Source organism: Ctenopharyngodon idella, chromosome 20 (assembly GCF_019924925.1).
Source record: "Ctenopharyngodon idella isolate HZGC_01 chromosome 20, HZGC01, whole genome shotgun sequence".
Taxonomy (NCBI): domain Eukaryota; kingdom Metazoa; phylum Chordata; class Actinopteri; order Cypriniformes; family Xenocyprididae; genus Ctenopharyngodon; species Ctenopharyngodon idella.
This window is the reverse complement of record NC_067239.1, coordinates 196,103-221,562: the sequence shown is the minus strand read 5'-3', so window position 1 is coordinate 221,562 and position 25,460 is coordinate 196,103. Positions and strand designations below refer to the sequence as shown.

Genomic DNA, 25,460 nt, shown 5'->3' with positions numbered 1-25,460 from the left:
TTCAGTCGAAATGAAATGAAGGAAAACATTCCAGGATTTTTCTCCATATAGTGGACTTCACTGGGGTTCAACGGGTTGAAGGTCCAAATGTCAGTTTCAGTGCAGCTTCAAAGAGCTCTACATGATCCCAGACGAGGAATAAGAGTCTTATCTAGAGAAACCATCGGACATTTTCTAAAAAAAATAAAAATTATATACTTTTTAACCACAAATGCTCGTCTTGCACTGCTCTGTGATGCTCCACGCATTACGTAATCATGTTGGAAAGATCACGCGTGACGTAGGTGGAAGTACCGCAGTAGGGTGAAAAACTCCATCTCACTTTCTCCTCCAACTTCACAATCGTCTGACGTCGTTGTTTTACCTTTTTTTGTAAAGGCCGTTTGACTTAGTCTTTGACGTTCGCTTTGTAAACACTGGATTGGTACTTCCACCTATGTCACGCGTGACCTTTCCAACATGATTACGTAATGCGTGGAGCATCACAGAGCAGTGCAAGACGAGCATTTGTGGTTAAAAGGTATATCATTTTTATTTTTTTTAGAAAATGTCCGATGGTTTCTCTAGATAAGACTCTTATTCCTCGTCTGGGATCATGTAGAGCTCTTTGAAGCTGCACTGAAACTGACATTTGGACCTTCAACCCGTTGAACCCCAGTGAAGTCCACTATATGGAGAAAAATCCTGGAATGTTTTCCTCAAAAACCTTCATTTCTTTATCCACTAAAGAAAGAAAGACATAAACATCTTGGATGTAAATTAATTTTAATTCTGAAGTGAACTAATCCTTTAAAGCACTTTAGATTTTTTTGCCTGCGATATTGCCAAATTTCAGGGATGCAGTCCTTTTGACTTAAGAAAAAAGCATAAGCTTTGAGTCGCTTAGTATGACATGCTTGTTCGCTGATTAAATGCCAATTCTTATTGTAAATGAATGACTTCCAGTCGCATTGTCTTTGCGAATCATTGTCAGTGTAAATAACCCTCACCGAAAATTGAAAATTCTGTCATCAATTCTTCCAAACGTGTGTGACCTTCCTTCTGTGGAAAACAATTTTTCTCCACACAATGAAAGTCAGTGGGGTCCAAAACAACATTGACCTTCACCGTATGGACATTTGTCATACAGGTTTGGAATGACACAAGGGTCAGTAAACGATGACAAAATGTTAATTTTTGGGTGAATTGTCTCTCGAAGTGTAAATACAGGAGGTTTTCACCTAGTTTGCACAGGTGCTTGGGTGTTCTTCTGTGTACACACTCCTGCTCTGATCATACACACATAAACACACACAAAAGGGACAAAACGCAGGCTTTGGGCTCCCCTGGAGCAGATGGAGGTTCGGGTTCAGCTGCAGTTTCACAGCGATCCATAAGTGACATTGAAACAAGTGTCCTCCTGTTCCTGCTGCAGCACACCTCCACTGAAAGTGTGTTTTTTCCTCCTCTCAGTGTGTTGTATTTGCACATAAATAATTGCCTGGAGCTTCTTCAGAAACATAATTGGAAAATAAAGTAAACAAGAGAGCGTGTGGAGCAGCTATCATCGATGCCACTCACCCTGTGTGTGTGTGTGTGTGTTTATATGTTAATCATGACTCAAACCATGCGCTGTATACCACCGCCCTTATAAAATTGGAAGCGTATGAGAGCAAACACTCAGTCACACTGCATATAAGGGCCTTGTGCCTTCATTTGAGCGTTGTGATGCCGTTCTCTCCGCGGGTTTCCATGACTCCCGTATTAAACGTGGCAAGACTCGGCGAGGACAGATATGCAGCTCGTATGAGGAGGCACGGAGTGACGACGGTCTTCCAGAGAGTGGAAGAGAGAGAGAGCGTATGCATGGTTTCATTACAGAGAGATGCTCTGTGTCCCCAGTGGCGGCACAGTACGGCGGCCCACTCGCTCGCCGCCTGATTGAAATTCAAACAGGAGCCCCTCTCCCCATCAATCGCATTTGAACTTTCATATATTTTTTTTATTTTGGCAAAAGACGTTTTCCAGGTCTGCTTTAGACGTGGCTTTAGATGGAGCGCTCGCTGGCTTTTTCATCTCCCTCTAGCCAATCACACGCTTATCTCACCTCGGACAGGGAGAACTGAGTGGAACCGGTGAATTTACACAATTACATTTAGATTGGTGCCAGTCTGCCCGAGTGCTCTGTTTAAATTCACATTTTCTCTCTCTCTCTCTCTCTGTCTCTGTCTGTCGGTTAGTTTCCTGTTAAACCTTATTGTCTGGCGCTTGTGTGGCGTGTGCACATTTCACATTTATCAATATTATTATGTTTGGCAGCATAGTTTATCTTGGTTGTGGGTATGCATTTTGAAAAGGGCGACAGAGAGGAGGCGTAACTTTCTGAACGAACATCGCCTCTTGTATGTGCCTGAGCACAAGCCAAACACACTGATTCTTCCCACTTAAAGACTCACTGTGTGTGTGTGTGTGTGTGTGTGTGTGTGTGTGTTGAGCTCATAATTAGGTGTGGCTTTATCACAGTTGTGTTCCTGAAACCTCTGAGATCAGCAGAAGCCCCTCAGACCTGAAAAGAGCTAAAAACCATTGCTCAGAGCTGTCCCTCTGCTCTTTTGAAATTTTCCAGGTTCGTCCCAAATACCTGGAGAAGAACGCTATTCATCAGCATCCCTGTTCATCTCAAAGGCAGTCACTCTGTTTTCAGACATGCAAAGTAACAGAATACTATTAAAATGTGGGAGATTTACTGGGGTGGTTTTCAGGAAACTTAAGCGAAAATCTCCAATTGATTTGTAATTTTGTTGCTTTTTAGAAGACATGGTTCTGATATTAAACCTGTATTATTACATTTCAATCATGACAACTCTCAGAATAGTTTTGGCATGTTAATGATTATGGCAATGTCAATGTATCTGCTGTGATCATGTAAGATATGCTGCTGCTGCATGAATAGACACATAAATCCTCTAGCAGATCTAGGCAGGTGGAGCTGGGGAGGTGGAGGGGTTCAGAGGAACTCGCCTACAGAAAACACTGAACCAGATGATTTTAAAGTTGAGCATGCAATCTCATTGGCTGCAGAATCAGCAGAGGCCAGTCAGCTTGTGCCATGCGATTGCTAGCAGATTACATTAAGGAATTATCAGTCTGCGCCATCTAGAGTTTCAAGACTGAACTAGATAATTAAAAGTTTTCATTCCTGTAGGCTGATTATTCTGAGCACAGTTTGAGATGTTGTTCGGTCTGAGGCATTCAGAAACGTGTAGGATTACTGGCGCCTTTTGTCAGGAGAAACATATAAGGAGCTGTAGCCTTCAGCATTTGCTCTCAATTTAATCATATTGCTGTGTCGGGGAAACATTTGAGATATTAAGAGGATCTCATTTGTGATTTGTGAATATGAAACTAGATTCAGTTCCTCCTGATGTCAGGGGAATGTAATCTTTTTCACAACGAAAGTTACAACAGCAGCCGTGATCTTTCTGCTCAGGAACATTCCCTCTCTGCTGAACTGTGAGAGTTCAGAATGGAAAAGGTTATGTCTGATTATTTTTTTGCAGACACACTGCATGGAGATGGAGAATAATGCATTGGAATGCAGGTGCTCATGTGTCCTGATTATCACAGCAAGAAAAACCATTATGACAATGTTCCAGACGTCTCTCCCCTGCCTTTTTATTTTGTACAAATGTCAAGCTATTTCCCTAAAATAGCAAATTGATCATGTTTCCCATGATTCCCTGCTAAATAAATGAGAAGTCAAACATTGCCTCAGTCATCATTGTACAAGTCAGCGCAATGTCTATAATGATGTCTGGAGAAATAAGCGTGAACTGGAGATGGAATTGAATCAGTGCCCTTTGCTCGACACCGCAGACAGACGTCGACGGGATTTATTGAACACTGGTTTCTAGAATTAAAAAATGGCTTTATCACAACTAAAAGAAATCTACTTTGAGATCCATTTATAATATGAATTGAAGAGAACTGCCCTCACTTCACTTTTGGGTCAACTGAAAGAGGCGTGACTTTGATTCTCGAGTGTGAACACTCATAAAGAGTAACTCTCGCACCTGTTGAACATGAGAGCTGCGGTTTCAATGTGATGTTAGGCCGTTTTGTTCTTTTAGTGTATAATTTTTTATGTCCCAATTATAAACCTTTCAAATGGTGATACTCTTGAAGATAGAATGTTTTGGCTGACCAATGGTAGTGTTCAGGAAATCAGTCTGAAACAGTCCTTATTTATTTTCCATACTGGTGTAGAAATCACACTTCAGCTTTAAATGTCGATCATATCGCAGTTCAAATCACTATCATGAAATTTGTCGAAATAACTGCACATTTATTTTCTTGCCTAGTTTGAACTGTTTGTTGAAGCACAGACAGCCCTGTTGCCTAATTGTTGTCGTCTGTCTGCTTTTTTTTACTATAAAAATTGCAAACTTCCAGTGTGTTCGGGTACGTTTGAAAGTCGTATTCCCATGTGTCTGATAGCCAGAGGGCAGGATGTAGCGGCACATCTGGTGTTTCTGCTCTCTCTCTCTCTCTTACTGTGCCGTCTCTCCTCATCAGTCTCTGCCTGTAATGCTGTGCCTTCAGAGGAGACCACCACCACAGCTTGCTTTCTGACAGCAGAGGAAACGGTGAGAAAATGGTGTCTCCTCTTCACCTCCAAGTCAAATCCCTCGCTCCAGCATGGAAAGGGTGAAGCAAGCACTGGCTGTAATGACACTGCCGGAGTCACACCGGCTCCCAAAATCTCTTCAACTGCAAACATTTGATAATGGATGCTTATTGGGCGCATCAACACATTTTCAAAAATGCGTACTACATCCCTGAAAGGTTATGAGGTCCAGAATTTATAGCAGAAAATTCTTATTCCATTGCCGGCTTTCATAGCTTTTTATTTTTATTCTATTTTATTCATATTCTGTTTATTTTTATTAATAGTATTTATGTCAAGACCTACATCAAGAGAACTGAATACTGCTGCAGTTTGTATAGTGGCAGTATTCCACTCTGAACACAAGCATAGACCTTTCTGTCTAGATAAATAGTGTCAGCAGGAACAGGAAGCACTGTTTGTTGAAACAGGAAGTAATAGGAAAAGTACTCTGATCTTTGCTCTTTGACCATTTTCTACAAAAAGACAACTGGCAAAGTGTCTGCATTGTGTGTGTCTACCCAACAGTAGCTGAGCTGAATGGCTACACAAGTTTAAACAGGACTTGGTTTCAAACCATCACACAGGAGATTAATTAACCGACTGATTACAAAGTCACAAAGCAATTAACAGCACCACATAATGATCTTTGTGTTGAAAATGCTTGAAGAGTCATCTACTGTATATCTAATAGTTATTGGATATCCATCCCCCAAAAGTAAGGATGAAGAATTGTCTGGCCATTAATGTGGAGAGTCTGAGGTTCGGGCGTCCAGGCCTAAGTATACGGATTGATGACAGCCACACAAGCCAGGACGAGTTATCATTATGTGGTCCACACAGCAGAGTATAATTTAGAAATGTATAGAAAATATCACCATAAACCACTTGCAAATGAAAGCTGTGTAGATAGAGAACATTGGGGGTCCCAGCACTGAGCCCTGAGGTACCCCGGTGGTGAGTGTGTGGGCTGAGAGGAGTAAGTCTTGCTAGGACATCATTATGTTGGCCAAGTAGGATATAAACCAGGAAAGTGCTGACCTGGACAAAATTAGCATGGAGTTATGTAAGGATTCTCTGGCTTACTTGAGTCCTGTGGTTATAGCAAGAAAAGCAGTTTGAGTAGAGTGACCACGTTTGAAGCCAAATTTCAATTAAGATTACATCTCATGGAAATCAAATTCCGGCACACATAATGAATTGGCTCTTTAGCTCAGTGACTAAGTGTTTTTTGTAATCAAGTAATATAAAAGTATAGAAGTATAATACATTAAAGTATGCCAAATAAATATAAATTGAAGGACCCATGTGTAAAGAAGGGGTTTTCCTGATTCCAAATGAAATTACAAGTCTATTAGTTTAATCCTTCAATGCAGGATGTCCATTAATGTGGACAAATCTTTAACCCTTCAGGGTGTGATGGTACATCAAAACCATCATTGGCAATAAGCTTTGACCCTTAATTCTTATAATTCTATTCAAAATGGTGTATCCCTAATCTATTATATTTAACACAGATGTGTTACTTTCTGGGGGAAAAAAATCCTTGGTTTTCTTTGGGTTTTGTGTGGGCGCATGAGGGTGTTTGTGTCCAGGCTGTGTGTTTTGTACTGTTTGACTTTGACCACAGTGTGTAGGTATAAGGTTGTGTGGCAGCGAGAGAGAAAAGGTGCTGTAATTATCATGAACTAAATGAATGTGTGCGGTTATAGTGCTGATTGTGCTGAATGCAGGCTCTCCGAAGGCCCACGCACACGCCATGCTCGATTTAGCAGGCCAATTTTCAATTAAGCTACATCACAAATGAACATCGGCCATTTCAGGAAACATCGGCTTCCCATTTTTTCTGCCTATGTGGCAGAATGTGAGATTGGATGAATCTAATCGCTAATTGTCATCGTCCGTCAAGGTGAAAGCCTTCTGGGTAAGTCCAATAAACATGCCTCTTGCAGCATGCCTTATGTTCTCTCTGCCTCCATGCATTTGTTTTTTTAAGCAGACTGGACGAAATCATGTGCTCATGTGATTGATTATTAGATACTGTGGTACATCATGGATCTTATGAGTGGATATTGATGGATTTTATATTTTAAAAAATGCTGTTTATGTTGCATATGGTAGAATGTATTGTTTTGTAAGAGCTGTCACCTGAAATGTTGTTATGAAGCCAATTGTAAATAGTGAAGCCAGGTGTCTACAGCTCTAATGGTGGACTTTCAAATGAATGTCTAATATTCAATAGCATTTGTGGACGCAAAATCTTGACAGCCACCAAGCTCTCCTTGTCGTGTTCATGAGAATCCATCGTGATGTCCGAATCATTCTTTTGAATGGCATTGAGTAAATTTTTTTGGGTGAACTTTTCAATTAAGTTTCACTAGTAGCCTAAACTGTGCTAAATGTCGGTAGAACTAAATGTTTATTGAGCCTCAGAAGGGATCATTAGCTGAGGAATTACAGCTTATTTTAGTGCTATTTTCTAGCATTGCTTTTGGTGAATAGACTGCAGAAATATCTGGTGGTTTGTTAATATCAGAATATTATGTGTATTTAGAGGCATTCCAGCTCAACAGAAACCATTACTTGTTTCTGGAAGAGTTTGTTGTGTTACACACACACTTCACTCTTTCTATCAGTCTAAATGAAGTGTGTTTGTGCAAGTGCTTGAGTAAGTAAGCCTGGCCGTTCGAACGTGTCAGCTGTGTTTTCACCCCACCAGCTTCCACAGTCTTTACCTCAGGACTTGTTTTGTGTTGTGCTTTGTCCACTAATTATTTCAGTAAGATGATTTGCACTTTTACAGTCTTTCAAGGCAACTGTAATAACCTTAATTTCAACGTTCAATCCATAGAAGATTTTAAGAGGTCATTAAGCCCATTAGCCTGTGGTTTAAGACGATTGATTAGGTCTTGAAAGACATTGATCAGGTACCTTGAGTGTGTGTCGTGGAGGGGAATAAATGAGAACGTTTCTCACATACTCATTTGTTTCCCTTCTCTCATTAAACGTGCATGTGTTTGTGTGAAACACACCTACATGTCCTAGTTTCTTCTGAGAGCGGCCGCACTTTACACCTCGGCTTCCTATTTTACTGTAGGAGTGCGGATCCTGTTTGTGTATTTACTCAATATTCTGTGTCCCAGCCTATCTCATAAAGAGCGCAGGTCTGCAGATCCAGCAGACAAACATCATAAAGCCTGGAGATTATCAGTTTATGTCCAGAGAACGTTATTTAAATGGAAATTACTTCCTCTCCTGCCACACGCTGTATTTTATTTGAGCTCTTTGCCACGCGTTGCTGGTGCTGGATATTAATGTTAATGGTGCTTGTGTCTTTTCAGCATTCAGATGATTTTCTCCACTCTTAACATATTGTAGGTGTTTATAGGTCTTTTAATGGCTTCGTATGGGGAAAAATAGTCGTCATAGGAAGGAACACGCTCTGGTAGGCCATTTATTCTGAACAAAAGTATTGGCCTAATGGATCAGTGCTGCCATATCTTCAACTGCGAAGCAAATCACTTTAAAGTGAACATTTTTTTCCACTCTGAAAATGAAAAGAAAGTAGCAAAAAAAAGTTTCCAGCGACAACCATTATTTTTCTTTCCACACTGAAAGTGCTGCATGCTGCAACAAAATCACAGCTAATAAGAAAAAAGTTTTCTTTGACTAATAACACATACCTTGTGTTTCATGTCGTATAATTTCTGGTTCTAAACTTCCACAATCGGTCTCTCCTCATCTATGCTTAATTGGTGCAAATAGCATCCCTTGTTGGCAAACACTATTTACACTAGCTTCAGTGGCGCAGCAGTAGAGAGTAAGACTCGCACACCTGGCTTTTAACGCCATCGACTCGGGTTCGAATCCGCCTTTCGCCGAGTTCGCTCTTCTCCATTTTCCCATCACATATCCCACCAGAAAGGCATATATTTTTAATAAAAATTAAAATAATGTTCTAAAAGTGGAAATAAACTACCTAATGAGTGTTTAATAATATTAAAAGTGTTTATTGGGTAGGGTTAGGGGAAGGTGTAGGGAGGGATTTTATTCTCCCAATAAGGCAGCATCCATTTAATAATTTTAATAAATATATTCATTTACACTCTATGATATTATTGCATCCTGTTAATGTACAAAAATACTGAAGTGCAAATAGTGTCTGCCAATATAAAGTATAGATATCATATAATTACTATTTACGCTAATTGCAAAGAACTGATACTTTTACATGGTGTAAATAGAGTCTATCACTATTCTCACTTAGTGGAAATAGAATAAATCGCTATTTTTACTTAGTATAAATAGCATCTATTGCCACCGCCATGTTTAATATGCATAAGGAGCACTGCTTTGGTCCAATGAGAATTCAGTGTGGGCGGGGCTCTCAGAAGAAATGGACATCAAGTGGCTGACAAAATGTTGCTTGTCATAGTTGGTTACGCCAAAAACTGCCTCGGATATGGTTAACACCATAGACACCATAGACACCAGATACGGCATGAAGTAATTTGTTTGTGACACAATCACAGCCAATCAGAACACATCTGATTTTTAATATAACTATATCAACCTTTATAGTCTGTTTATAATCAGATTGATGGCTCATTCAGAAAGCCTTCCTGTAAACACCTCAGTCCGATTGAGCTCGACCTCAAATGATCCGTTTGAAGGACATTTTAACCATGTAAACCCCTGAGTTTAACTACTTTCTCAAACAGATATATACGAATATGTCAATTGGACTGCAAAGCTTAGGGTTCGTATAAACTGAACTTTACGAAATTTGAAAACAGATTGAATTCATTCAGATTGTCAGAAACTTGTTACAGGTTTGATATTCACCATCTACTTTCATATATGAAAAAGAGCAGCATGAACTTGCTGCAGATATTCTCCTTTTTCTTTGCTTGTTTTTTGAAGCACCGTGATGCGTGAGTAGGGGATGTTTCTGGTTGACCGTTCCTTTAATTCACCCCTCCGTGTACTCTCGGCCCTGTGTTTCACTCACTCCACCTCGGCATGCTGAAGTGGGTTTGTGCACATATAATGATATTTATTTACTGCCCTTATTACCCATAATCCTGTGCGAGTGCAGTGGTTAAGGTGTGTGTTGACTCTGTGTGCTTATCAGGTCCTCAACAGTCCTCATTTGAATTTCAAAAAAGCCAATTGGATGAACATGCTGTTGGAGTGCAGGTACGCGGTCCGCTTTACCTTTTACTGCCCTTTCATCTACCATCCGTCTCTCTCTCTCTCTCTCTCTCTCGTCTCACACTTCTACAGCCGCCTTCCTCAGGCAAAACAACAAAAAAAACACATAAACCACAGCCTATTTCCACATGCTGAATCTGAATTCAACATTTTCAATCTCCCCGCACAATAAAATCCCAATATATTACAGAACTCTAACCCCCCCACAGCCAGTCCCCAACCCGATGAATAAAACATGACATGGAAAAAGAGCTCGTGACCAAATATTACCCCATCAGAGGAGAGGTAATCTACTGCACACGCCAGTGCTACTGCTTCAGAAGTTCAGTCTGCCCTGATCAGTGTTCCTGTAAGCGGTTGCTCCGCACAGACGGGGGGAAACTCCTTACGGAAGACAGACGCAAGAAATATCTGGGAGAAAGTGAGGGATTTCTTCAGCTTTTGAAGCCCACCCGAACGTACATTTATTTTCAGTATAGAGCTGTCAGAAATCGCGAGCAGCATTGATTAATTCAGGAAAATGCTTGAACAGTGCAGAGATTTCAGGCTCAACTGCGGCACATACGGAAGCCCACAGGGTTCACGCTTTACTGTCTGTTCTCTGTTTTGTTTCCTGTGATCTTTACAAAACAAGTTATCTTGAGATGACAGAATGACAGAAAAATAACATATGATAACTTTACTTGTGTTATTATTATTACTGTTTTTTGTTGATGCGCAAACATAACTTATTTGTATCAAATAATTGCAATGAGATTTTTGCTTTATTACTTTTGATATAAAACAGTCTCAGCTTTTAAATTCTCCATTTTATCACTAAATTCACTCAATAAATGTGTGTTTAATGTGTGGTGACAGATCGCTGTAGCTCATCTCTTCCTCTTTACTACTAGTTACAGCAGCAAATAAACATGAATGAACATCAGAAGGTACAGAACAACTGAAATGAATCATGTTTCATGTAATCGATCAGTCAGTGTTTCAACCACCGATGGTAAAAACAGACAATGTCACGTAACGTCACCAGAAAAGCCATTCAATGACCCTAAACTCAAAAATGAACTAGAGAGGAGCATTTTGTTAAATATGTGCACCATATTACACATATTTATTATATCTTACGTGACATGTTAGTGATATCTATATAATATGTTTGAATAAATCTGTCATGAAAAGTGCAGCTCAGTTTTTGAGTGTTGATCATTATATCTAAAAATAAATAACAACTGAATTAATAGTTTCTGTTGTTAATTTAGGCTTCAATATTATAATAATGTACTGACAGGGTATTTACAGCATTAGTTGAGAGAGATTATTTTTCCCTTTACCTCATGAATATCCAAATGAACAGAATAGAAATCAGATCAAATCAAATAAACTGTGTCAATACCCTGCCATAATCATTACATACATGTCTGTTGCATGTTACACAACAAGCAATCTGAGTATATACATGGATCATGGCAGAGGAGTTCAGGTTAATTTACATTTTATCGCAGATAAATCAAAGATATTACTGTGGAAGATGAGTAAATCATTTCATATACATTACAAATATTTCCATATCATTGAATGTAAGTCTGTCCCTGACCTTCATAAATGTTGTTTTAAGTTCTTCATAATTAAATTAACATGTTACATTGGCAGCCCTAATACGTATTATATTTTGTAATGTATAACAACAATATGAATTATGTTGTATGTTGAAGGAATATCTTGTATATAGCAGCTAACGTGTGCGTGTGTGTTTGTGTAGGAGTGTAGTTAATGTCCTCCCATCATCTTCCAGCGCTGCTCACGGATCTCCACGAGAGCACTAGCGCATGAACAAGAGCTTCCGGCCGTTAACACTGCTCATTATACTCAGACCCACACCTCAGAGCGGATACACCGCACCATACGAGTCTTACTGTGAAGAAACACTACAACATACTAATACAAACTAGCTACTGTAGCTCCACTGAAGTTATTATCTCTGCGCAATGATCAAACTATTCAAGAATCATTTAAAATATATTATTATCAGATTATTTTCTCAATTCAAAAGCCCACCCCAAAATATTTTTGTAATAAATATTATACTATTATGTTGTATAGCACTGCAAGACGTTTCTCAGGCATCTGCACAAGGATTATTTGAACTATCTGTTTGAACTATCCAACCTGCTGGTCAGTTTTATTTAACTCAGCTATTGTTTAAAATGTCTGGCTTAAAATGAACCCAAAATAGGTTGGAAATTAAAAATCAGACACATAATTACTAGAGGCAACAATAATAATCAAAAGGTGAACATTTATTAAATGTTTGTTTAATTATTCTTCATTAAACATATTAATAAATGTTCATTTATTAAACATTTTAATAAATGTTAATTTCCAACATACTTTGGGTTCATTTTAAGCAAGAAATACAGTAATTTTTAAACAATAGTTGAGCGGTTTTGTCCATTTTCAACCCAACTTGAGTGTTTTTATCCCAGCATTTTTTAGAGTATACAAATTTTTAAAAACCGCTGTAATGCTGCTGAAAAACGTACTTAATTTTCTATTTTTTCTCTTTGTTTCTGACATTTCTGAAATTTACACTTGTGCTACCAGAATAATGATTTCTGAAGGATCATGTGACACTGAAGATGCTGAAAATTCAGCTTTGATCACAGGAATAAATTACATTTTTCAGCATGTTTACATAGAAAACAGCTGAAATAATATTTCAAAATATTTCTGTTTTTTTGATCAAATAAATGCAGCCTTGGTGAGCAGAAGAAAACATTAAAACACTTTTGAGCGGTGTGTGTTTATTTGGCTGCATTGGCACTGCTGGCTCCAGCGTCAGCGTCTCGTGAGGTTGTGGAGCGGAGCTGTTGAGTTTATATGGTAATGCGGTCTGAAACGTAACGATAACGGCACAGCGAAAACAGAAGTGCTTTTGCTCTCCGACGCTCTCGAACACACAAACACACAGTTTCTGGTGATTCCATTCAAAGTGCTGCTGAAAATTAATCATGCAATATGCAAACAGTGTTCAGACGAGACAGCGCAGAGATGGGCAATACATTATGTAATGAATTTATCATTCTCTGTCTGAACAATATCTCCATCTGTTGCCCCGTGCTTCGTTTCTCTCTGATAGTAATAGAGCTCTCTGGAGAGATTGTGTGTCTGTGTGTGTGTGTGTGTGTGTGTGTGTGTGTGTGTGTGTGTGTGTGTTGGGGGGGGTAATAGTGCTTTCAATCGCACCCATCTCAGAAGCTAAAAGCTATGCAGGCTATGCACATGTTCAGAGAGAGAGAGCGATGGAAGGTGCGACATCAGTCGCTTAATTGAAAATGTTGATGTGTTGATCGTTAAGGGGGGGGCTGCGAGATTGCCCCGTTGCTTTATGGGTAATTGATATGATGGTGCTGTGACACGCTCACTGTTTCATTTTCCCCATGGGAATAGTGTGAATTAGTTTTTTCTTTTTTCTTTTCTCTTTTCTTTCTCTCCGCTCCCTCGGGGAGAGACAGTGGAAGGCGACACGCTCGTTTTTTTATGATTATCTTTTCTCCCTCCCTCGCTCTCTCATGTCCGCTGCCACTGAAGAAGTGATTTATTAGCGCTTGTCAGAGGAGGATAAAAGGTGAAACATAATCAAGTGTGGGATGCACTGAGGCCTGTGTGTGTGTGTGTGTGTGTGTGTGTGTGTGTGTGTGTGTGTGTGTGAGATGCACTCTCACGCCTTGAAAGAACGCTAGATCTTTTGAATCTCCTTCTCTTCCTCTCAACAGAAGCACTGGATTGAATATTTAGAGCGTCTTTGGATTGTGTGCTTGTAATGATTAAATCAGCATCATTGAGTGAACTGAAACAAACCGGGCCGCTGTGATCCGTCTGACAACAGGTTTAACACTCATTTATAACATTTAGTTTAAAGCTGAAGTGTGGATATTAATGGATGTTTAGATACTTGTGTATTTAAAAAAGAGCTGGAAGACGGTCATTTGTCTGCTGACTCTGTGATCTGTTTGTTTGAGCATCAACAAAACTGAAATCAAATCAGTGGTTAAACTAAAGCAAATCAAGGGCATAAATATCAAATTAATATCATTCATATGAACATACATATACTACTGACAATATAACAGTCTTTATGACATTATAACACACTCAGAATAACAACAATGTATAATATTTGCCAACTTACAGTTAAATGTTTCTGTAAAAAGAAGTACATGCTGGTCATTCTGGCATCTTCTTCTGGCGCTTGTATCCGCAACTCATTTAACTTCTGCCCACGCGGCCTGAAGAGTTGTTGAAAGTTGTTCAATTTGATGAAAAATACTTTTTTTTTTTCTTTTTTTTTAATAACTTGTACCACTATATCGAGTGCAAAAACACAAGAGACTGTCGATTCTGATTTCATTTTGAATTATCTGGGCTGTCAGGACACACGATGCACACTTTCCTTCGAACGTTCTGATACATTTGAACCCAGTCTTGATGTTGAATGTATAAGTGTATAGGTGTGTGTGTGTGTGTGTGTGTGTGTGTGTGTGTGTGTGTGTGTGTGTGTGTGTGTGAGAGAGAGAGACAGGTGGCACAAGCGAGATGAAGGACTGCTCACAAACCTCCCACCACCCATAATCTCACTCTTCCCCTTGTTTATTTGTGAAAACAAAGATTATGGTCTGTCCCTAGTTGCCTAGTAACACATAAGGGCCCTCTGTGCTTCGTAGCGGGAGGGAGATTTGAGGCCTGACAGTAGAAAACATATGATGATGGAAAAAGCTTAAACTAATCCAGCTCTTCACACTCTAATAGTCCTGCAGACGAGAGACAGACAGATGGAGGGAAGCCGCAGAGACGCTCGGAGAGAAACCGTATTCAGGAGGAAGTGGGATTTTATTAGGGTTTTAAACTGTGGCGGTGTGAGTCTCTCTGGTCTCTTTCTCTCCTAAAGTGAAAATGTTGTTGCTCCAATGTTCCTCTTCCGTACTTCAAAAGGTCTCGAGGAATAATTGACCAGAAAATTCAAATTTTGTCATCCTTTGTCATTTCAAAGATGTTCAGCAGAATGTCTGTGCCGCTCTTTTCCATAAAGCTGCAAAAACGATAAAAACATAAAAGGTCCATTTGACTTGTTCTAGTCCAAGTCTTCTGAGAAACAAGCTGAAAATTAAAATATGTAGATAGCAGTCCAGATCAGTTTTTCTGAGCTCAGTTGTTGAGATCTCTTCTGATGTGAGATTAATGGGGTCTTCTTCTCAGGGGATCATCTGAGTTTCAGCAGAGTCCTCTATTGGTTCTTTTATTTATCTCATTAATGACGTGGGGAAAGCGTTGAGATTAGATGGAGGTGCGATTGAGGTTTGCTCCGGGTCAACCGCAGGCAGAATGGTTGTGGTTCTGCTCCGTGAGAAGAGCTGACGGGTTGATTGGACTCCAGTAATTAGCAGATGTCGAGGGTTCGTTATGCATTCATCCCTCGAGTCAGTCTCTCTTGGACACGGCTGCTCTTTACAGGAGTTTACACGCCGATTCAGCCGTCATCGACCAGAGCTGAAGGAGGAGTGCTGGTGTATGTGTGACTTTGTTTCTGCCAAATGCAGAATCTCTACAGGAGGAAAGCGAGTTTTTCTTTGATAAGGTGTCAGTGTCAAGGCTGATGATAAAAGCTGCTTTAAGCTCGTTGTGGAGAGTGATTTAAGTAGAACGTCTGTGATGTTAAAAGGTTATCAGGTTCCTCGTGTGTTTGTGAGCGACGCAGGCTTGAGGTTTGAGATGATGATTCTTCTTTATACTTGCATGTGAAAACAAGATTTTTGTCCATTTTGCCACCTCCATTGAGAGGACTGGAAATGAGGGGGAGAGAGAGGCAGTGGGATCTACATCAAGTATCGCTCTCATGCACTTTACCAAGTTGGAAGTTCACAATTCAAACTTTCAGAATTGCCGTAAGCCACGGCTCCATCGAGGGCTCAGGGTTTGGCTGGTTAAAATGGACCGGTTTGTCCCTGGAAGATACTTTTATACAAAATCTATGACCTGGTAATCTTGAAAACATCAGTAGCTAACCCTGCTCAAATTGGCTCAAAACACCCTGGCTGTAAATCTGTTAACCCAAAATTCACAATTTGATATCGATTCATTTGGATATACAGTTTCTTCAAGCATCTTGGAGACGTTGCCGCAGTTCTTCTGGATTTAGTCACAGTTTTTTTCTGTTTCTTCGTGTAATCCCAGATGGATTTGATGATGGTGAGATCAGATCATACCGGCTGCTGTCAGATCCTTGTGCATACAAAAATCTCACTGGATTATTACAATTAATGGCAAAAGGAATGTTTGGAAATGTAAACTGATATTTTCTACTGACACACTACAGCAGAAGAGCACTGTAGAGCACAACAGAAACACATCTACTGTGTCAGAAGAATCTGATAAAGAACAACATCAGATGATGTTGACTTAATTAATGGTGTTCATTCATTTAACTTTTGTGCTTCTGACCATGTGATACTATTGTGAAAATCAGGCTTTCTGAAAAATTAAAACATGAGCAGGAAGTTATTAACTACAGTGCTTTTTATACAATCACAGACATCAACAATCAGCATATGAAACTCAACAATGGTGACATGCTTCATGCCAGCATACAAAACTCCTTCATGGCTCCCAGCATGCATTGTGGCACAAATAAATTATGCAGCTGAATTATTTTACTATTTAAATATGAATGTTTTGATTGTCACTATTGTTGAGGTTTGTATGAGTGTTAATGAGTCTCATCTACTACACAAGGTTGTGTCAACAGCTGAATTTGTTTATTACTTTTTCATCAATGCTTCAACTCCATAATTTAAGTCAGCCATGAAAGTGCAGAAAAAAAACAGTTGTTTAAACCATTTTAATGCAGTCATTTGACTGCCAACAGACATGTTGATTTGCCTTTTCATCAATCTCTTTATAAATGCAGAATCATTTTCTGAAAACACCTGCAAAAGTCAAGGGTCAGGAGCCCAACTAAATCAAACACTGATCACCACAATGGTGATATTTTCAACCAAACATCTGCATTTAAACCTCTGTTACTTCTAGATAAGCACTTCTGTAGACATATGACAGAAATAAAGTTTGTAATAAGTGAAGATGTAATGCTGGAGTTGTTTAATCATCCTCTGCTGAGATCTTGAGAGATTTAATGTCTTCTTTTATCTTAAGCTGATTTCATCTAATGCTGTGGCTGGAAATCAGTTGTAGTTTCTGTTCTTGTTGTTTCTCTTTCCTTCTATGATTCTGCTTGTTAACAGGAGTTCAAACATTTGAGAGAATGTTTCAGGAACATCATACTAACCTTTAAAAAACGTTCTTCTTACGTTAAGAAAACTGGACGTTTTAATGTTTCCGTAACCAAAACAGGATGTTTAGAAAAATGTTCTTAGAACAAAAATTTGTTAGCTGGGGCCTAGCCCTACAGCACACATTTCTCTTTGTTAGCCCACACTTATAATGTTTGGAAGGAAGCAAAATTTTGTTTTAAACAGCATTAAACTGGTGAAATAGAGCGATATTTAGCGTCTGACTCATGCTGGTCAGAGTTTACAGTCCAAACACGAGCGTGTCTGTGGATGTACTATAAACAACTGCTGTTTAGAAGCCGAATCTGGGATGATAATAAAAGGCTGATGGTGTCATATTTTAAGAAGCGCAGACTGTCAGATAGGTGTGCATCTGCTGCGTGTGTGTTTGTTTCTTAGCTAATGTACGCGCCATTAGCAGACTGCTGCATTGATTGTCTTGAAATTTATGAAGCGCGGCCCATTACAGACCTCTCTCTCTGCCGTTTTCTGTTTCCCTCCTGCCCACAGGGAGTCTCACTTGTGGTGTAAAAGCATAATTAAAGCTAACCCGTATTGGATCTTTACCCATGATTACACTGTGCCGGACATGTGCGGATCCCTGAGTAATGGGATTATGGGAAGTATGTGGGCAGACAGTCTTTGTGTTGGCCAAATGTGCTGGTGGAAACCTGTCGATGAAACCAATAAGGTGGGATCAAATAGGCCAGTGGATGAGGTCGTTTTGAATGCCTCTGTTTGAGAGAAGCCGTCCATCTTCCCTCTCCAGTGGGAGAGCTTTTCAGTATCTGCTCGTACATTCACCGCTAAGATCCGCCGATAAACAGCCCTTCAAAATTACATTCACATTCCCTGACCCTCCAATTTATAGCAATTAAATGAAATGCCTCCTATTACTCTGGTCTCTTTCTCTTCCATTGCTCCATTATGTGGACTTGAGGATAAATTGCCTTCGTGATCAAGTGTCGCCCCTGTAAACCTCTCATTTATACACACACAGGCTCTCACTCATCGCTGCTCGTTTATTCTCAAGTAGTCAGAGGACGTGTTTGGCGGTTTTAAAGCCATCTTCAGATGCGTCTGAAGGAAGTGAAGTATCACTGTGTCGCTTGACAGCCAGAGGAGAGCTGAATGCTAAATGACTGTAGGATCAAACACGGCTTATCTGCTTTTGTTTTGGATTTGTTTTTACTGTGGACAAAGACCGTAAATAGAGCAGATCTTTATGCCACTGACCTGTCGTAATGCCAGTGAGGTTTGTGTCAGCAAACACCTCTCACACTTTCTTCGGAAATTGTAAAACTACAAAAAGGCGGATTTTTTTATTTTCGCCACACCTCAGATTAAAGCAGCACATCAAAGCGACGTTCCACTCCGAGATGGGAATCATTTTCCTCCCATACAGACTCATTCAAAAAGAGGCGATGTGTATTCACCTGCGTGAAGTGGCAGAACAACAGCAAATCGATGAGTCTATTCATCAGGTAGCTGTGCCATTGAGAAGTCATTGTGAATGAGATTACCATTGATCTGTGCTGCTGGACGGAGGCTGGAGATGCCACCGCTTTATAACCACAGACACAATGACACAAAGCACAGCCTCGTGGGAAACAATAATGCTTGCTAATGAAATCAATGGCTTTGCTGTCTTAAAATGTCACTCTATGTTGGGCTTGTTGGTAGTAGGTAGGAGTTTTAGAAGTGTACACTAGGTAGAGAGAGATATCTGGTACACTTGCAGTGTGTCGCTGCTGAATCTACAGCAAAACGGTGTGAGTTTGCAGTCTGAATTAAATGTGATTAGAAAAACATTCAGCACTATTCTTTATACTTTATTTAACTATATATTTTTTTATATTTGAGAAGATAAAATATTAGAGAATTGTCTTGAATATTAGAATATTTGAATATGTCATTGAATAATTATCAATGTATTACTAATTTGTAAGAATTAGGAGGGAGTAGCAAAACAAAAACAAAATACTGTACTTTTCAAAATGGCCACTACTGTCATGGGCGTAGACTTAATGTAAGATGTTGAATGTGATCCGCATGATGAAAGGAATCAGATGTACTAAGTTTTTATATCAAAGGGTTGAAAAGTTATAACCGTTTCAATTGTGAGTTTTTTATAGAGTTGGTCCTAGAAACCCCAAAGTTTGTCATATTACTATTCATTACCATTACTACAAGTGTGCCAATTTTCCTACTCGGCATCATTACTCCAGTCTTCAGAGTCACATGATCCTTCAGAAATCATTCTAATATGCTGATTTATTATCAATGGTTTATTTACAATCACAGGTTATTTTTTAAATAACCTGTGATACTTTTTTTAGGATTCATTGATGAATAAAAAGTTAAAAAGAACAGCATTTATTCAAAATAGAAATCTTTTATAACAAGTCTTTCCTCTTTGGTAAATACCAATGCATTGACTAAAGTGACATTTCTGAAAATAAGGCTTCAATAACTGACTAATGTCTGTGAAATTACTGGACCTAATCATAGGAGCCTGATAAAAAAAAAAGCTAATTTAAAAGTTTTTTTGCATCTGTCTTCATTTGCTGTTGGTAAAACTCCTGTGAAAAATCACGAATTTTTTCTCTCAGCTGGACTGTTGTTGGAGTGTTCTGTAAGGAAGGGTGTTTTTGAGAGCGAGCGAGCGACTCGGGTCGTGTGCGGTGCGGACGTGGCCGAGAGAAGTGTGCTCGCATTTGATCATGGAGTGGCTGATCAATAAAGCTTTATTACAGAGGAGTAATGCTTTAATCTAGCAACTTAATGCAGCTCTCCACTTGTATTGATCCGGCTCAGAGAGACAGGAAGAGGGAGGCTGGTAATTGTTGGCAGGAAAAATGTTATCTGTGTGTGTGTGTGTGTGTGTGTGTGTGTGTGTGTGTGTGTGTGTGTGTGTGTGTGTGTGTGTGGTTCTGAGTTTGATGGGCCGTACCAAATCAGAGCAATTCATTGCTGTTCACCACTACGTTTTATTGCTTGCTTGACATTTAAACTGATGGAGGATGTCAGGGATCTATCAGCCTTCAGCTCGCCACTTAAATTCAGGGTTTTTTCAGCCGGGCTGAATTGATCACGGCTCATGGTGTGAATTTGATGCATATAAATTTCCTCTCTCTTGGGTTTTACTCGACAGTGAGTGACATCTCCTTATCGGCACGGCGACAGTCGCTCTGTCCCGCCCCCTCCTGTTTAAGAGATCCACAATCATACGATGACCATTGAGAGTCAGAAGACGGATTCTGCTCCTCCGGTTTTTAGTGTGTGAATGTGTCGCGGATCACTGATCAGGTGTTGTGTGTATGTGCAGGGAACAATGGGACAATTAGTAATTGACATGCTGAAATTGTAGTTTGAAAATAGCTGAAATAAAACATAAAAATTTCAATGTGTCAAGTCGCTATGAACCGTTAAAATGAGCTACTGAAGTACATTAAATGGCAGAAGAATTGTATGTAAACATATGATAAAATGTGAAAAATCTGATCTTTTAGTTTGTGTCCATCATGTTCCATATAAAAGTGAAAATAATGAATGTGATTTAATCATAAATAGACATTACCACATGATTGCTTTTATATCTAGAACATTATGCGGTTGAATTTATAACAATCCACGAAATAAAGCGACTGAAATCAGATTTTGGTCACAAAACGGCCTCTGGTGGTTTATTGCTTTATTATGATTCTGTATGTACAGTGTGCGGCTGTAATCCTGATGAAAAATCTCATTTAACAGAATAAACATCAGAATTGGCGCTTGAGGAGCGGCCGATCGATGTGAGAGTGTTTGTCTTTCTTTAGAGAGGCTCGTCTAATACAATCACAGCTGCGGATACATGCATTTAATCATCAAAAAAGAGCAGCAGAGCAGCCGCGAGGAAAACCATCAGAATTAGCAGAAGATTGGAGAATAATGAGTGTGTTTTAATGAGCCAAATGTGCATGTGTGTGATTGCAGTCTCTGTGTTATAAGTCTCATCGTTGAATGATCGGATACATCAGCCTGTCATGACTGACACTGACATGATGACGTGTTTTGAGTCGAACTGGCCCTAGAGACACGTCTTTAGCTTTATTGCGTTTGGCTTTCTCAGTGTTGCTCCTCCTCTCTCTCTGATTCTGTTTTCATCAGCTGTTTCTGGAAGAGAATGAGAGAACGAGGGTTTGAATATGACTGTTATCAGACGTGTGTTGTTGAGAGAGAGCGAGGGGTCAGCAGGTGCCTGCCGTCGACCGCTTCCTCTATTGCGTCTGACCTCAGGGTCGTTCTCCCGCCGCGCTGGCAATGAGGGCCGGCCGTAAGTAAGTCCTGACAAATGTTTTGTCATCCTGCAGGGTCACCGGTGGCAGAGCTCCAAATTAAAGCCTCGGGGAGACTTTTCTGTCCGGCTGCCTGTCTCTTCCTTACAGTCACACACCAAAACTAAAGAAAATGTATTTGCAGATGCTTTAGCGTGTGAGTAACAGTAGCTGTTGGACTGTAAAACCCTCTGAGATTAATCGCTTTTCTAAATTCATCAGCTTCATTCACTAGCCTCTCTGGATACCTAGTATCTGAATTACATGTACCATAACAACACATTTTCACCATAATGGTGGGAATTTACCGAAAGAGAGGGTTGTGTGTCACAGACTGTTTTATGGACAAAACATCTAGGCTTATCAGTGCAGTGATTTGATTGGCTTGATGGGCTGTCAATCATGTATCTATGGTCCAGTCAGCACATTCAGACAGATGATTTTGACCATGTGCTGCGTTTGGCAGCGTCTCGTGCTTTAAATGAGAGTATCAAATGAAAGGAAGTTGAAACTGTAAAACATTTGTTTGCTGTTTAAATGCAGAAACAGCTATTGGACATTGACACTAAATCTGCCTAATGATGCTGGTCTGACAAGCAGAACAGAAACTGTCTAATATCAGGCCAAAATACTTGTTTTCCTTTGCTTTCCTGAAGATTCATGACAATCATGAGTCAGAGAGAGAAACTGTCACCCAACGGGATGATGGGAAAGGCTTTGTTATTAATAAGCTCTGAGCAAACAGCCAATCACTGTTCTGTGTTAACAAGCTCCTCATCTGTATTCAGAGCGCCGCGTTTTAATTAGACTACATGGAAAGAGCCTCCTGAGCTGTGTGTGTGTGTGTGTGTGTGTGTGTGTGGTTTAGTCTTCTGCCCTCAGTGTGGCTTCAGTTCACACACGTCACACTTCTGCCTCTGTTCTTCTCCAGAGTTTTGTTTTCTTGCATCATGTCCCCTCACCTGACACCGGCGCTCAGTTGATGTCCTGCTTACATTGTTGTTCATGTTTACGTGACTTTCAGGAACGGTTGACTGTGATTGGTCAGTGACGGCGTTCTGTGAGCAAACGTTGTGTATAATTCAACCCAATTTCACAGCAAAATGTAACTATTTTATGAGGTGGTGTTTTCATATGAATTTGTACGATGTGAATTATACAAAAATGTACGTTTTTTAGAAAAAAAAAAGTAAGCATGATGCTCCACCCCTAAACACACCCGTCACTGGGGCGTCAGCAGATCGAACGGAAACATACAAGGGTCAATGACGTGACGGCTCAATATTTTGTCCAAAAGCCTTAATAATAATAAAAAACAAAGATATGACATCCAAAGTATGTAAGGTAGTACAACTAGATCTCTTTATTGAATCCAAAAGGTTTTAATTATATTTTTCTACATATAAAGGTATTTTAAAGATTTTGAAGTGTCAAAAGGTCATTCAGTCCAAAGGTCAATACAGCCATTTCATTTGTGATTAAAATATCTTAAAATGTAATAAATGTGTATATTTTTATTCTGGCATGATTTTATAACATCATATATCAACATAGTGCAAAATGGTGTTAAAATTATGTGTAGAAGTCGTTGCTTTGTTATGAGAAAGAATCTCCAGAAAAATGAATTTCATTGATGTCATTCGGAGTAACCGATATAAAGGGACCATTTTGGATCAAGTCATGTGATCAATATCATGTGACAGGATGTGACATCATTCAGACACCTGCAAAGGACCACATGGTCGTGAAGCAAAGTAACTAACTCTTTCTTAACTATTTGAAAAATTCATGTTTTCACTTGATCATACGCATGTCCCGAAACATCAGGTCATTCGGTACAACTGCTATAAAACATGGAAAATGTTGTAATATTTTAAAAACTTGTACTAAATATAAAATGTCCTTTTGCTAGCTAGATATCAGCCTGTTAGCATTGTTTGAAAATATCGTCATTCGGTATAACCAAAAGTGTCACTCGGTAAAACCACAATTTTCGTTAAACTGAATGATTTTTTGGTGAAAATTTTGTCCATCTTGTAAAAAATGACAAAATCAGTGTTAATTGATTATAAAAACCACATAATCTCATTGTTAACACTTAATAAAACTTCAAAATTAATGATATCTCCATTATGATTTTTTTTTTTTTACACTTTTAAAAACCTCATTCGTCAATGACCCATAAATGAGATTGTATGAATTCATATGAATTAGCCACCAATTCGCCAAAACATTAAATAGTTATGAATTGCCATGAGATTGAGTTGGTATAATTACTAGTAAACTCTATAATGTAATTGATTTTCAACATGGCAGTGCCAGTTACATCTGATTAATCACTCATGATAATATATAATTTGATATAGTTTTATAAATATAATAATATAATTGTATACGTACCTTAATATGTATTTTTTTAAGAAATAAATCAAATGTACACTCATATCAGTATTTCATGTTATTTTGTTTATTTATTCTGGTGAGTAGTCATGTGATGATCCAAAATACTTTTCTCTAAAAACAGAAGCATCTAATATTTGTATCTCTTAACGCTGGCATGAATTGAAAATTCAGGCATGTTATAGATCTCAATGGGGGAAAAACCAGTAAAAAGCTCCTAATAGCGCTGCATGTTGAAGCAGTAAGGCATTATCGACATACAACCGCATGACTTTCTGTGAAGCTGCTTTGAAATGATGAGAAAAGCGCTTGAGAAATCAGTTTGATTTTCATCGACTTGTTTTCTTTCTTTTGTCGTCATTTCTCATCAGATTTGTCCCCAGTCATTATTAGGATAAAAACATGTAGGCGAAAATGTCTCCGGTCAGTTTCCTCTTGTTTAGAGCCAGCTGTCTGAATAATATAATAACACACGTGGGTTAGTGTTTCATACATGTGAAGCGCCTGAAGCGTTTCTCACTGCGTCAGAAAAACCTTCTGCGTGGATGTGTGTGTTTCCATGTGTATCTACAGCTCAGAGGATCCGATCATCTGGTCACTGACCCACACACCTCAGCTCAGTTCTGCCTGACCCTGAGGTCAAAGGTCATTTAAGGCTTGGAATAGAGCCGTTTTGAGCAGAGGCTAGACCTTATTAAGAGGCTCGCTGATTTATGACTGTAAGCAAAGATTACTGTTAGAGTAAAGGTTAATGTCGAAGGGTAATGTTAGGGTCAAAGCGTACTGGACATATAACGATCTGCTTACATACGACAAACCCTCTGCGGTTCATCGTTTTGTGTCTGTTCACCGCTGCACGTGTGTTGCACGCTATTGCGTGATGCAGTGTGTGTATGACACTGATGAACTGTGTGGCACAGATAAATGACTCTGTTACAGTAATTACAAACCATCTAGGAGTGCTGGACTGAAGCATTATGGGGTGGCGTTATATGAACCCTCTCTCTCACTGATGTATTGGCTAATTTAGAACGTCTGCATCTGTGTGTGTATGAAGGAGCCTTTATCTGGTCCACAGGTGCCTCATTTGCTTTCACAACACTTCCCGTCTGCCTCGCGCCGCTCATACCAGATCAGCCTCTCCTTTCAGCTCAACCTTCGTCAGAAAGAGAAATATAAAATCAAATGCTGTGTGAGTTTGCGGCGTTTATTCTGGTTGTTTGTCAGTGTGGTCATGTGGCTGTTCAAGCATAAATTAAAACTGAACCAGGCATTTCTATGAATCCTGTGCTGTTGAATTTCCAGCATGTAAGTTAAATTTTTAAAATTGCTCTGAAACAGAAGTAGAGTCTTTTGTTCCATAGATTATGGAACAAATGTAGGGCGGGATTTGGTTCAGTCCATCAGTTGTTGATTGGATGGAGGCGGATCTGAGTGTGAGCTTGCAGCCAATTGTAAGAAAGGGGCGTGGCTTAATCAGACTAAATGATTGAAGAATCCTGAGAAAACTGACGTTTCACCAGAAGATCCAGTTATGACAGT

General features: G+C 39.4%; 1 protein-coding gene across 19 annotated transcripts in view; it reads left to right on the top strand.

Annotated features, from left to right (window-relative positions):
- ptprk (protein tyrosine phosphatase receptor type K) overlaps nt 1-25,460 on the top strand; it is a 166,487-nt gene that overhangs the window by 95,880 nt on the left and 45,147 nt on the right. The window lies entirely within an intron of this gene.